This window comes from Tamandua tetradactyla, chromosome 6, assembly GCF_023851605.1.
Source record: "Tamandua tetradactyla isolate mTamTet1 chromosome 6, mTamTet1.pri, whole genome shotgun sequence".
Taxonomy (NCBI): domain Eukaryota; kingdom Metazoa; phylum Chordata; class Mammalia; order Pilosa; family Myrmecophagidae; genus Tamandua; species Tamandua tetradactyla.
Genome location: NC_135332.1, coordinates 80,011,252 through 80,025,372, shown reverse-complemented (window position 1 = coordinate 80,025,372; position 14,121 = coordinate 80,011,252). Strand labels below are relative to the sequence as shown.

Sequence of the window (14,121 nt, the reverse complement as noted above, 5' to 3'; positions counted from 1 at the left end):
GTACTGAGTCTGGCAGGAGGAATACTTTCCTTTCATTTGCAATTCTACGAGGAGAAGAGGATATAAACCCACCAAGAAAAGAAGATAAGGACACAAATGTGAGATTGATATATTTGTAGGGTGTGGTCAAGTTTGAAACTAGATCTTAATATCTGATGAACAATGGTAGGGAGGTTGTGAGAAAAGTAACATGAGCTGGGGAAGGTTGTCAGCAGCCACATAACAGAGAGTTTTGAGTGTTGTCCACAAGATTGATATTTATGTTTGAAGTTACTGGAGAGTCAGTGCAGGGTTTCTCAAAGTTAATGTTCAACAAAATGCTTGCCCTGTGGAAAGCTCTGGATCAGTTTCCATTGTCAAATTCCTGGGGAAGTGATGAAGACTGGAAATAGCACAATGGCAGTGATCTTGGAGGTTTTCAGAATGAGTATGGGTGGGATTGAATCACAGCATATAAAAATATTCTCCATTAATGCTAAGCACAATGTCAGACATGTTATAATCATTTTTTCTTAATTCTGTAAATTATTAAATGAAATTGATATCTCTGTTCTGATCTCATGGGAGATGAATTGAGACTTATAGCAGAGTCATATTCTTTTCCAAGGCATATAATCACATCTGGAATGAACCTCAGAGTTTGTTACTAGAATCTTGCATTTCACTAATAATTTTACTTCTTCATAATTATAATTTTAAAAAACAGTGTGGGGGCTGTGCAATGGTGGCTCAGTGGCAGAATGCTTTCCCATCCCTGCCCATGTAAAAATAAATAATTAACTAAATCATTTTAAAGAGCAGTGTGAAACTTATAGAAAAATTGCAAGGATAGTAGAGACAGTTTCCAGAAAATCACATCCATTTTTGCTTATTCTGGACATCTTCCATCCACAATCCCACATTGCATCTATGTGTTATAAACGGCAGTTTCACAGACTCTCTTTGTTTTTGATGACCTGGATATTTTTCAGGGGCGCCACAAGGTATTTTGTATAATGTCCCTCAATTGGAATTTGTTTGATGTTCTCCTCATGATTAGACTGGGATTATGGGTTATGAAGGAAGACACTAGAGTTAAAATTCTATTTTTGTTACATTGTGTATTCAGGGCACATCCCATCAACGTTGCTTTACACTGTTGATGTTGATGTTCATCAGTAATGCTTGCCAGGTTTCCCCACTCAATAGTTCTTCATTGTCCTCCTTTTGCATATATCGCCTTTGGCAAGGGATTAATTGTGAAGACACACTTTAGGAGTGGGAATCAACTCATCTTCTGGAGATAGCAGTATCTACATAAATCTTTGTATGCATATGCATGGGAGATTTTTGTCTTCTTACTCATATATTAAATATTTCTTTAAATCTTTATAGACTCATGACATTTATTTTATACTTTGGATTGTAATACAAAACTATTTATTTTGTTGTGAGGTTTATTTCAGTTTGGGCAATGGGATATCTTTCAGAGGTGCTCTGCATCTCTTGGATTTATCCCAATAATTTAATGCTTCATTTTATTTTACATAATTTCTGGTGGTACAAGATGCTCCAGGGTCTTCATGTATATTTCTATCCCAGGTCTAGGGTCAGCCATTTCTCAAAGGAAACTTTTATTGAAGAATGGTGTTAAAATAAAGCTCCAGACACTATGTGTGCTCCATGTTACATGGACATCTAGGTGTTCTCCAAAGACAGAGTAAGAAAATATATGCATGTCTGCCAAGTTGTGCATATACACAGTCCCATAAACATGTCCACAGGTAACTCTCTCTATATATTAACCTACTTGTGCTGATGTTTCTCACTCTAAACCATTACCAGGCAGAAAATTCTAGTGTCCTCCCCTTGCTTAAGGTTAACCTCCCACTCTGCAGTGAGAAACATATTCTTCTCACCTGCCATCGTCTACTAAATGCCTTGATTCCAGTATACATGTACAGATGTGATAGAATTGTCAGCCTACACTTTGGTCAGATAAACTTTATCCACTACAATGCAGTGTTAATGTTTTCTGTCCCCTTTATTTTCCAGACTCCATTCATATCCAGTATTGCCAATTCAGCACCTTTTCACTTCATCCCCAATGTAGGCACGTTTCATATGTTTGTAATACAATTAGATTGTTTTGCTACATTTTGCATTCCATCCTTGCATTCCTAGTATCCTGACAATTAATATTTTATTTGCATATACTAAGGATTATTCTTTGTTTTGTAAAGATCAGCTTAACAAATACAAAGTCAGGTGTCTATAATTATAGTATTATAGAGAATAAATTCACTACTCTTAAAAGTTCTCTCTGATTCACCTATTCAACCTTTCTTTCCTCTCCCCAACCCTGAAACCACTGTTCATTCAATTGTCTCTATTATTTGGATTAATCCAGAAAGTCATATAATTGAAATTATACATATGCAGGATGTTCAGACTACTTTGTTTCAACTACCAGTAAACATTTAAGATACATCCTTTTCTTTTGTGACAAGAGAGAACATTTATTTTTATCACTGAATAATGTTTCATTGTATGGATATAGCTGAGTGTGTTTATCCTTTGACCTTAAAGGACAACTTGATTGCTTTTAGATTTTGGAGATTACACACAAAGCTACTATAAAATAATCCTGTATAGGTTTTTGTATGGATTTAAGTTATCAAATCAGCTGAACACTGAAGGGCACAATTTCTGGACTGAATGGTGAGACCAAATTTAGTTTTCTAAATACTCCAAACTGTCTTCTGGCTGTATCATTTTGCATTCTCACTAGTAGTGAATGACAGTCTGTACTGCTCCCCAATATCAATTGCCTATGGTATTGTCAGTGTTTAGGTCCTCAGGTACTCTAAGAGGTGTGTGCTCATATGTCACTGTGGTTTAATTTTGCAATTATTTAATGACAAATGTCACTGAACCTCTTTTCATGGACTTATTTTCCACCCTCATATCTTCATTTCAGTTTCTGTTCAGAATTTTTGCCCAGTTTTTTAATTGGGTGTTACCTTTCTTATTGATGAGTGCTAAGGGGTCTTTGTATATATGGATCTAGTCATTTATCAATATCTTTCATATGCATAAATCTTATATTTTAATAAAGTTCAATTTTTAAACATTCTTCTCTTATGGATCATTGTTTGGGTGCTATTTCTAAAATCTCATCACCAAAGTACAGGCCACCAGATTTCCTTGGATGTTTTATTTGAGAAATACTATACTTTGCATTTGAATTTTGAGTACAAGATTCATTTTGAGTTAATTTTTGTGAAATATATACAATGTCTGACTAAGTTTCTTTTCAGTTTTCCATGAGTGTATGCCATTCTTCAACAGCTTTTGTTGAAAAGATCCTACTTATTCCATTAAATTGCTCTTGCTCCTTTGTCAAAGGTCAGTTGACTGTACTTGTGTGGGTTTATTTTTGAGTTCCCTAACATCTGTCTGTGTGTCACTGAGTTCTCACACATTAGTTAATGTGTCTATTTCACCAATACAACATGGTTTAATCATTGTGTCTTTATAGTTAGACATGAAATCAGGTAGTATTGGTACTATGACTTTGTTCTTCTTCAGTATTCCCTAGGAAATATAGGAATTTTGCCTTTCTTTATAAACTTTAAAATAATTTTGTCAAATATCTACAAACTACCTTCTTGAAATTGGGAATAGGGTTGAGCTGAAAGTATAGACCAGGTGGAGATGAAATGGCATATTAACAGTAATGGTCTTTCTAGCTATACAGATGGAAAATATGTATGTATTTAATTTTTATTGTAGTGATATTATACAACTTAAATTTTCACAGCCTAACCATTTTCATCAAGCAGTGTAGTAATATTGATTGCAATAAAATATTGTGATAACAGCACCAATATCCTTGTCCCAAGGATATTGCAAAATATCTGGTCAAATGATTTTTGAATGAAATAAAGCCTAAGAGCATTTGAGGTGGAACATACTGTCTTGGGAGAAAAGTTTAAAATTATAGACAACATAGTCTTGTTAGCAATACCATCAAGAAGCAGGAATGTTTGTTTACACTGTCATTTTCAGATAAAGGGCACTAAATCTCTATATAATGAATAAGAAATAATTAAGTCAGTATTTTCACAATACAAACCATAGCATTTATGTTAATTTGCAGAGAGCTGCTTGTACATAAACCTACCTTGCTCTTGTCTCTGTTCCAGCAGTTCATGAGTTACATGGAATTAGAGAACATAACACGCATTTCAGAATTTATCCTCCAGGCACTCTTAGAAGACACAGAAGTGCAGTCCCTTCTATTTGTTCTGTTCCTGATGATGTACCTGGTCACTCTAATTGGGAACCTGATCATCATCCTGGCCACCATCTCTGACACTCACCTGCACATGCCCATGTATTTCTTCCTTGCTAACCTGTCTTTTGCAGACATCTATTTCACCTCCACCACTGTCCCAAAGATGCTGGTGAACATCCAGACAGAGATCAAAACTGTAAGTTATGGAAACTGCCTCACCAAGATGTATTTTTGCATGTTTTTTTTTTGAGGATTAGACAACTTCCTCTTATCTGTGATGGCCTATGACCATTATGTGGCCATCTGTCACCCACTGCACTACATGGTCGTCTTGAACCCCAGGCTCTGTTGTCTCTTGCTGCTGGCATCATGGATATTTAGTGTTCTGAACTTTCTTTAACATAGCCTAATGGTTTTGCGATTGAATTTTTGTATAGAGTTGGAAATTTCTCACTTTGTTTGTGAATTTACTCAAGTAACCCAACTTGCGTGTTCTGACACCTTCCTCAATGACCTAGTGATGTATTTTGCAACTGGAATTCTGGCTGTTATTCCACTCACTGGCATCTTTTTCTCTTATTCTAAAATTGCATGCTCTATTTTGAGAATATCATCACATGGAGGCAAGTATAAAACATTTTCTACCTGTGGGTCTCATCTTTCAGTGGGGTCCTTGTTTTATGGTACAGTCTTTTCAGTGTATCTTAGTTTTGCAGCTACACAAAGCACAAGGGCAAGTGCAATAGTTTCTGTGATGGTACACAGTGGTCGCTCTCATGCTGAACCCCTTTATATACAGTCTGAGAAACAAGGACATAAAGGATGCCTTAAAAATAATATCCTGCTAATACAGTCACTAGGTACAAGGATTCTTCATCTCAAGTAAAGAAATTTACTCTTCATTAACAGATGTTAAATGCTGTGAAATGAAAATAAAATTACTTTTATCAGTGTAAATAAAGTTAATATGCTATTTGCTTTATTACTAGAACTTTATCTCTATTTTTCAATCCATCAAAAAACATTATATATTTGGTATTTTCTTTAAGTCATTTAATATCTGGGAATATATTCCCAAGATTCAGTATTGAGCTAAACTCTTCTGCCTGAAAATTCAGTGGTAAATGTTTAATACAGGTCATTAGAGACATACAATATTATTGTAATTACTGAAGGGGCTGAGGTGCATTGCCTCCCTGAAAGCAGAAATAAACTGCTCTTGTGTTATATGCTTTTGGTGAAAACCAGTTGTCATTTCAAATGTTCTGTACCTATTTCCAGGATTGTGTTAATCAGCTCTTGAAATAGGGCACATTCTTGACTTGAATCAAACCTGATGAAGTTTCAAAAAGCCACATCCATCTCCATGTATGACTTTCTCCTGTATATTTCATAAAACTTAGGTGAGGATATAACCTTACAGTCCTGATTATTCAATCATTGATGGTTTAACTGATCACTGGATTTCTTTCAGGAATGCAATTTACTTTTAAAACTGGTTTTTATAGGCAGGGATTTTCCAGTAACTTTCCCTTGGCACTTCCTACATTCATAGGCCTCCTTCACAGATCCTGAAACGCAATTTTTGTCATTTTCCCATTGCTAAGGATGTCTTTTAAACTATTAACGCAAGAAATGAGCTAATAATATCACAGGTTTTTGTGGACCTCCTGTGTTCTTTGTGAGGTAGAATACCATTAGTGCTTTCTTCATCAGAACAATTGGCACATTAGACTGACGTTTTGAGATGAGAGATTGCTCTGAGGTAATGTCCAGTTTGGGAAAAAAGATGCGGTCATTTATTTTATCCGCTTTATATCTTTGGTAGACCTGTGAATTCATTTATTTTGCCATGTATTAGCCCAAGGATCAGACTCTATTTTGGTCATACCCATATCAGAAATAAAATTTACAGAGAAAAGAGATTTAATTCATGCAGAACTGAAAATTTCTTGGTTTTGATTGTGCCATAACCTGAGGATTAAAATTCTTAGTTTGTCATTTTTTGATGTCTCTCCAGGACAAATAAAGAGCCACCTTACTCCACATTCATTGAGTTTGAATTCTCAACAAAATATTTTATCACATAAACCAGACAGCTTTCCAAAAATCTTTCAACAGCACTTTCTTTAGGGATAACTATAAACAATATTTTGTGAGTCATATTTTGCCATTGCTAAACAAGCACTAGTTGTACACATTTATCCAAAGTACACAGCATCACTGTGGTCTTCACCTCCAACAAGTTCATGTATCATTTCCCAGAATCTTATCCAGGAAACTCCATGCATTTGCAATCAGTTCCTGTGTCTAGTAATTTACTTGAATTATTCCTTTCCTTTAAGCAGAAATCTCTTCCAAAAGATCTCTAAAAATTTTGTGAAGAAAGTTAGTAAGCATATACTCAATATTTCTAATGAAGCTAGAAGTATGTCCTTCAACTACAAGAAAAAATGAAATAAAAACCAGAAAACAGTCCAGCCAGGAAATGTGATACTTCTGCTATCCTCAGGAACATGGTATAATCAAGAAGACTCTACTAAAGTGTTAGATCAGCAAATGAAAAAATTTCTGCAATTCAGGTAGTAAGAAGCTCTTCCCATAAGTATTGATTACATATGCACCTGCTAGTTCATCATCTTCTCTAACACAGGATCCAAAACCGGAAGGAGGGAGAAATGCCGGTTAAGGGTCAGTCCATCTCATCCATATCACACCATGTCATGCAGACGCCATGCAGGACACCAAACTTACACTTGAGTGTACTTCAGGAGGAAGGACGATTGTGTCTCCTTCAAAATTGCCAAAGAATTCCTATTTTTTTCGAATACACTTAGCTCTTAGACTGGTTCTGAAGAAAATACATTTTGTAGAGCATGTTCTGGGTGAGTAGTAGAAACTGTTACTATTCTGCCATATGCAAAAACTCATCAAATTTTACTTCTTTCAGTATTCCAAAAACTCCAGTTTTCCTTCAGTGAAAAATATTTCTAGGTTTGTTAGTACAACTTTATTCTTCTCTAGAATCATTAAATTAAGTGATACAATTATGATTCAATCTGAACTGAGGGGATTGATTTGTTCTCACAGGAAATTAAACTTTATTCTTGAAGAATCTATATATGGATACAAGAAAAATAATGAAATTGCATGGTATTGGTGAAAGAAGTGCAATACTGGGTTTTCTTTGAAGGAAAATGTCATTAAAATTTAGATATCTGCAAAAGAAATGTTCAGGAATTATGGTGAGAGATAAACACCATTTTATAAATGAAAATACTATTATTTTTCCAGCAGAAATAGGGGATTTGATTCTTGTCTTCAAACTTACAATGTTATGTTATATGGAAGGAGGAGAAGAGTCATTTTGAGTCAATGTACTCTGTTCAATAGTATTCCATTGGATGCATCCAATAAGTATTTACTAGGACCCGTCCATGCAAAATTTAAGGCATACAAAAGAGATATATGCTTTCTGTTGGAAGACTAATTGTCAGGAGTAGGAGAAGTCAGAATGAACACTGTCAGAAACAAGGAACACGATTTAAATTCATATACTGTAGAAAGCAGTAACAGAGCCCTCATCATGAAGAATGCACCCTAAAAATGTAGCCGCTGTCAAAGGGCATGTATGTGATACATAGGAGGAACAGATCCTTCCACTCTTGACAAGAGCTGAGTTTCAAAGAAATACAAATAACAGATTTCCAATGCCTGATGGGAGGGTCTTGGACAACATCTCCTAGTTGTCTTCCACTAGTGTCAACATTCCCATTTTCTTTTCAATTTCAGATCACCTTCCTCAGAAGTAAGGGATGCAACCCTGAGATAAATCATGCAAACTCAGATTATTGATCTGTTTCATCTCTTTAAGTTTCAAAAAGATGTTTTTGTTTTTATCTGTTACTGTGCTGGTTTGAAAGGATATATGCCCCCTAAGAAAAGCCATGTTTTAATATAAATCCCATTTCTTAAAGGTAGAATAATCTCTATTCAATACTGTATATTTGAAACTGTGATGAGATCATCTCCCTGGTTGATGTGATTTAGTTAAGAATGGTTGTTAAACTGGATTAGGGGATGACATGTCTCCACCCATTTGAGTGGGTCTTGATTAGTTTCTGAAGTCCTATAAAAGAGGAAACATTTTGGAGATTCAGAGAGATTCAGAGAGAGCAGAGAATGCTGCAGCACCACGAAGCAGACAGTCCACCAGCCAGTGACCTTTGGAGATGAAGAAGGGAAATGCCTCCTGGGGAGCTTCATGAAACCAGAAGCCAGGAGAGTAAGCTAGCAGATGACGCCGTGTCTGCCATGTGCCCTTCCAGCCGAGAGAGAAGCCCTGACTGCGTTCACCATGTGCCTTTCCAGATGAGAGAGAAACCCTGAACTTCATCAGCCTTCTTGAACCAAGGTATCTTTTCCCAGATGCCTTTGATTGGACATTTCTATAGACTTGTTTTAATTGGGACATTTTCTTGGCCTTAGAACTGTAAACTTGCAACTTATTAAATTCCCCTTGTTAAAAGCCATTCTGTTTCTGGTATATTGCATTCCAGCAGCTAGCAAACTAGAACAGTTACCTTGGATGGAAGTAGAGTCAGTGGAAGAAAACAAACTCTTGAATTAACCAGAGAAGTTCTGTTGTGCTATGGAAAAGAAACATGATTGCAGGGAATGCTTTACTTGCAACAGCTGCAGAATTTAGGGAAAATCTACAGACATAAATTTCTTTTATTGTCTAATGTCTTTTTCTGGATTCCACTTTGGTTTCTATTGCTGCCAATTTTCTTTGAGTTCCACTTCAGGGAAATTTTAAATTTTCATAAATGTGTATTTTAACCTTCAACGGTGTATTTGATTTGTTTTTATTTTGTTAGAAGTTGTGGTTTAAGGAAAACTCATGCATAAAGTACAGATTCATATATACCACCCCACCATCAAAGCTTGCATGATTGCAGAGAGTTTGTTGTAATAGATAACACTTTTTCTCTAACTCTACTTCTTTATTAACAGTAGTTAATCTACTATTATTATTTTTTATACGTCTCAAATTTTAATTTTTATCTGCCTATTCTGTGGATAGAGGGAGTGTCGGTCACAAGGTTTTTACCCTTAAAAGGACACTTGATGAAAGCGCTATAGTTGTGCAATCATTATCAAATATAAAGGCTAATGGATGCCTACACTTTCAGGTATATCCTTCAAGGTATTCTAATGAAGTAGAAAATAAAAAGGTGGTGACATAGTTGCTTGAGTCACTAGTCAAAATCGTTTGTTAAATTCTAATTTTCAGTTACACCTCCCCCTCTCATTTGATCATTCTCTCAATTTTCAGGGAAATCTTGGCAATGACCAATTTACCTTCATGCAGGAAAAGGATGTTGCCCTTCCCAGGTAAAGAAAGAAACTGGTTGATGTACTTTGAGAAACTGTTACCTCTGGGTTTCAGAGCTTATCTGGGTTAGCAACAATTCAGAGTCCTATAGTTTCTGAAAAAAACATAAACTTAATCAGAAGAACTTTTACATATTCTTAGTTAGAATCCAGGGTTTCCTTTAGGATTTTAAGGAATATTTTTGGTGTTGGCTGGGTAAACTGGCAATATTTAATATATGGCTGAAGCCTGTACAAGACTAACTTTCAACATGACAACTTGACAATATTTGAAATCTCTTGACCACTGAACCTGAATTTTGCCTCATTTCTTTTCCTCATTTTGGTCAACAAGGTATTTTCAATCCCATGATGACAGGGCCAGGCTCATCCTTGGAAGTCATATCCTATGTTTCCAGAGAACCATACCCAAGAGAGTCATGTCCCAAATTGTGGGGAAGAAAATGAGTTTTTTGCAGAGTTTGGCTTAAAGAGAGGTCACATTGGAGCAACAGAACAGAACCTCTGAGGGTGACTCTTAGGCATAATTATAAGTAGGCTTACCATCACCATTGCAGAAATAACTTTCTTAAGGACATGCCTTAAGATTGGAATAATATGAAGAATTCCCCAGGTGGGGAAGGTAAATACTTTCACATTTTCCCCCAGTCCCTCAAGGGGACTTTACAAACTCTTATTTCCTGCACAAAATACTATGGAATGTATCCTGGTATTATGTTAATCTGTACAGAAAAACAATATCTCACACTTTATTCAGTAATTAAAAGAAACTGTTGCCTTTGGGAGATTAGGATTAAAACATGGCTTTTCTAGGGTATTTAATACTTTTAAGCCAGGACAAACACCATACAATATTTGTCCTTTCATTCCTGGCTTATTTCATGCAACATTACGTCCTGAAGTTTCATTCACCTTCTTGCAGGCCTTACAATTTCATTCCTTCTTGAAAATTATTAATTCTTCCCTTTATTCATGCATCATCTTCTTGATTTCCTTAAGTTCTATGTCCATGTTTTCCCTTAGCTCAATGAACCTTTGTAGAAGAGTTGATTTGGTGTTTTTGATTAGTTCTTCCAGTACCAGCACCTCTTTGAAGTTCATTTATTTTTTCCTTTCAATGAGTCATGTCTTCCTGTTCCTTATATATCTTCAAATCTTCAGTTCAATGTTGGCCATTTGAATATTTTGATAGGTAGCTCTGGCAATCAGATTCTCCCTTTAGTATAAGATTTTAGTAGAACAGCTGTGTGTTGACTCTCTTCTTTAACTCATAGCCCAGTTTATACAGCTAATTCAGAACTGCCCATGGGTAACTGTGAGCTTTTACTTGCTTTGGATTCATTTATCAATCTTCTTCTAGTTCTCCCAGGTGTTAAATTAGATCTTTGGTTTTAGTTCTTTGCTCATTTATAATACAGGAATTCAGGGCCATAAATATCCCTCTCAGCACTGCTTTCACTGAATCACATTTGTTTTGATATGTGTTTTTGCTTGCATTTGTTCTCAAATATTTATTGATTTCTCTTGCAATTTCTTCTTTGACCCTCAGATTGCTTGTGTGTTTTGTTTAACCTCTACAAAAAGTTTGTGAAATTTCCAGTACTTCTTATTTGTATTGATTTCCATATTAAATATATTGTATTCAGAGAGAGTGTTTTAGATCATTTCAATTTTAGAAAATATATTGAAATCTGTTTTGTAGTGCAACATGAGGGCCATCTTGGAGAATGATCAAGGGACCTTCAGAAGAATATAGATCATACTGCTTGGGTGTTCATTGTTCTCCATATATCTGTTAATACTAGTTGATTTATCATAGTTTTCAGGGTTTTAGTTTCCTTCTTTATATGCTTATTAGATATTCTGTGTATTGATGAGGGTGGTTGTCATGGTTAGGGACAGGTGTCAACTTGGCCAAGTTGGGGTACCTGTTTATCTGATTGGGCAAGCACTGGCCTGTCTGTTGCAATGAGGACATTTCATAAGATTAGGTCATGATCACATCAGCTACACCCACAGCTGATTCCATTTGTAATCAGCCAAAGGGGAGTGTCTTCTGAAATTAGTGATGCTAAATGTAATCATGGGAAGCCTTTTAAGGAGGACTCAGAGGAGAGAGGTCCCATTCCTGCTTCGGCTAGTGAGCCTCTCCTGTGGAGTTCATCCAGGCCATCCATCAGAGTCATCGGCTTTGCAGCCTGCCCTGTGGATTTTGGACTCTGCATTCCTACGGTCAGGTGAGACACTTTCATAAATTTTATATTTGCAAGTGTTCCCTGTTGATTCTGTTTCTCTAGAGAACCCTAACTAATACATCTTGGTACCAGGAGTGGTTCTTAAGGAACAGACTCCTAAAAATGGGTTTTTATGAATGGTTTTCTACTCTGACTGGACTCAGAGACACTAAGGGCTCTGATTCCCATAATCAGAATGATACTCCCAATCCATGGAGTGAGTTGGCAAAGGAGATAGTCAAAATATCATCATTCGATTCTCCTAATGCTTCGCTTGTATGAAGCCAGACTCTGGGAGATAATGTTTTTGACACCTTTACAGAGTTTTGTAGAAGTAAGAGTTATAGAGATGTTGGTTGGTTGTTGTTAGATACACTGTCTACATTAAAGGGTGACAGGGATGGGCTTAAAGCTTCAAACGAGAAGCTTAAGCGCCATCTGAAAGATGTAGATGTTTCTATGAGTATCCTGAAGGAAAATCTTATTTCCTGTAGCCGTAGACTTGACAGCTCTGAAAATCAGACTCAGAATCTTATTGTTAGAGTAGTAACTTTACAACGTTAACTGAAATCTCAGTCTTGCATGGTGTCTGCTGTTAAAGTGAGGGCATTGATTAGAAAGGAGTGGGACCTTGAAAAATGGGATGGTAACATATGGATTGATAATGATGTTGGGGGTGAGGTTGAAACCCTAGACCATGCTGAGCCTTCTCTAGATAACCCTGTAATAGTCTTCCCTGAGGACATAGCCACCCCACCTCCAGCCTGCCTTGAGGAATTGGCCACCCAACCTCCTCCTGAAGGGATTAGCCCTAGAGTTATTAATCCTGTTTCACCAGATGAAACTGCAAATGAAGGCCCTGAAGCAAATGGCTTGGAAGACATTTCTAATTCTTTTCATGACCCACCCCCCCCACCCCTCATTTCTTCTAGACCTGTAACTAGACTAAAGTCTCAACAGGCCCCTAAAGGTGAGGTACAAAGTATCACACATGAGAAGGTGCATTATACTCCAAAAGAACTGTGTGAGTTTTCCAATTTATATAGACAGAAATCAGGGGAATATGTGTGGTAATGGATTTTAAGAGTGTGGGATAATGGTGGGAGGAATATAAGGCTGGATCAGGCTGAATTTATTGATATGGGCCCACTAAGCAGAGATTCTGCATTCAATGTTATAGCTAGAGCAGTTAGAAAAGGTGTTAACAGCTTGTTTGGGTGGTTGGTTGAAACATGGATCAAAAGGTGGCCAACGTTACCTGAGGTTGAAATGCCAGAACTGCCCTGGTATAATGTAGATGAGGGGATGCAGAGGCTTACAGAGATTGGAATGTTAGAGTGGATTTATCATGCAAAGCCTGCTCTTACACCCCAGGAATGTCCAGAGGATGCACTTTTTACCAGAACAGTGAGAAATAAGTTTGTGAGACTAGCACCATCATCCCTCAAGAGCTCTGTGGTTGCACTTCTCTGTAGGTCAGATATTACTGTAGGAACTGCTTTACTGAGCTGGAATCCTTAAACACAATGGGGATGAAAGGATCCCAAGTTGGCAGAAGCCAGGTGGCAGCACTTAATCACCAAAGACAGGGTAGATACAGCTATTATAATAGACAACAAACTCAAAGGAGGCATCAAAAGTATATGACACGCAGAGATTTGTGGCATTGGCTAGTAAATCATGGGGTGCCTAGAAATACAATAGAAGGGCAGTCTACTAAATACTTGTTGGAGCTGTATAAACAAAAGAGTTCTAGGTCAAGGGAACAGAAGTCTAACCTGAATTACAAAAACAAAGAGTCACGGCCCCTTAATCAATTTCCAGACTTGAAACAGTTTACAGACCCTGAGCCCCTTGAATGAAGGGGAGGCCAGGTCCCTATGGGGGAGAAACCTGTTACACTGCCACAAATTTATACTGTTAACCTTCCTGTAAGTCTTCCCCAAGGAGACTGACAGCCTTTTACCAGGGTAACTGTGCATTGGGGAAAAGGAAATGATCAGATATTTCGGGGATTATTAGACACTGGTTCAGAAGTGACATTAATTCCAGGGGAACCAAAATGTCACTCTGGACCACCAGTCAGGGTGGGGGCTTATAGAGGCCAGGTGATCAATAGAGTTTTAGCTCAGGTCCGTCTCACAGTGGGTCCAGTGGGCCCCTGGACCCATCCTGCAGTTATTTCCCCAGTTCCGGAATGTGTAATTGGCA

At 37.0% G+C, this 14,121-nt stretch overlaps 1 long non-coding RNA gene and 1 pseudogene across 2 annotated transcripts in view; one reads left to right on the top strand and one right to left on the bottom strand.

The window, feature by feature from the left end:
* The window catches only part of LOC143686161 (uncharacterized), a 229,126-nt gene that overhangs the window by 130,667 nt on the left and 84,338 nt on the right, over positions 1-14,121 (bottom strand). The window lies entirely within an intron of this gene.
* LOC143685674 (olfactory receptor 7A10-like) lies at positions 4,203-5,127 on the top strand (annotated as a pseudogene).